This window comes from Octopus bimaculoides, chromosome 2, assembly GCF_001194135.2.
Source record: "Octopus bimaculoides isolate UCB-OBI-ISO-001 chromosome 2, ASM119413v2, whole genome shotgun sequence".
NCBI lineage: Eukaryota > Metazoa > Mollusca > Cephalopoda > Octopoda > Octopodidae > Octopus > Octopus bimaculoides.
In genome coordinates, this window is record NC_068982.1 from 154,646,505 (window position 1) to 154,647,581 (window position 1,077).

The 1,077-nt window shown below is 33.4% G+C and overlaps 1 protein-coding gene across 1 annotated transcript in view; it reads left to right on the forward strand.

Annotated features, from left to right (window-relative positions):
* The window catches only part of LOC106878238 (uncharacterized), a 40,934-nt gene that overhangs the window by 955 nt on the left and 38,902 nt on the right, over positions 1–1,077 (forward strand). The gene's annotated exons all lie outside the window — the stretch shown is intronic.

Here is a 1,077-nt window from a genome sequence, read left to right on the forward strand (position 1 = left end):
ATATATATATATATATATATATACAACCAACATATATGTATATAGGGTGAAAGTCCATATGTTTATCTGAACATTTAACATATGTGAATGATTCTGCATAAAAATATGGATATGTATGGTGCTAAGACCTGTGTTTGCATTGCAAATGTGTGTTTGCGTGTGCATATACAATTGTATTTTTGCGCATGTATATATATATGCACAACTTCATGTGCACACGATATAGAGAGCGACTTTTGCTTACGTTCAAATGTTTATTTACTGTGAATATAAAATGTGCGTATAAAGCTCATTCGTGTGTATCGAAAAATATATGCATACACACACGCATATATATATATATGTACACACACTCATACATATGCATTCATACAAGCATATAAACATCCATATGTAATCTTTCGTACATGCACAAAGAACACAGATACGCACATACACAGTGTACAAAATATACGGGAAGTTAGCTGACCCAACTTGACCCGTATCCTACTCCACCACCACCACCACCACCACCACACACACACACACTGTATAAGGCGACGGTGAAAATCGGGACTGATTTCCGCCCGGTGGTCCACAGTTTACCAACACTTGGATTCCATTCTTTTCGCCTGACTTGAAGATGTTGAAATATGTATGGTGTGACGTTCGGTTCTGGGGCGACCAAAATGCTGTGTTCACAAAGACAAACTCTCACATATGGATGATTAGTGTACGGCGCTAACTTTCCATCTGTTTCGATTCTTCGTCACATTATCTGGCGAACCTTGATATAAATAACATGTATAGTATACATTAGCATATTATAAACGTATTTTACACATTTACATATTTGTATAAATGTATGTATGTGAGTACGCTTATATATATATGTATATATATGTTTATGGGTGTGCGTATATGTGTACAAGTATGCTGCTGTATGTATACGTATGTGCGTTTGCATGTGTATATGCATATATATTTTGTGTGTGTATATAGGTATGAATGTGTATCTACATGCATGCATTTTGTATATATATATATTCATATATATATATATATATATATATATATATATATATATATATATATATA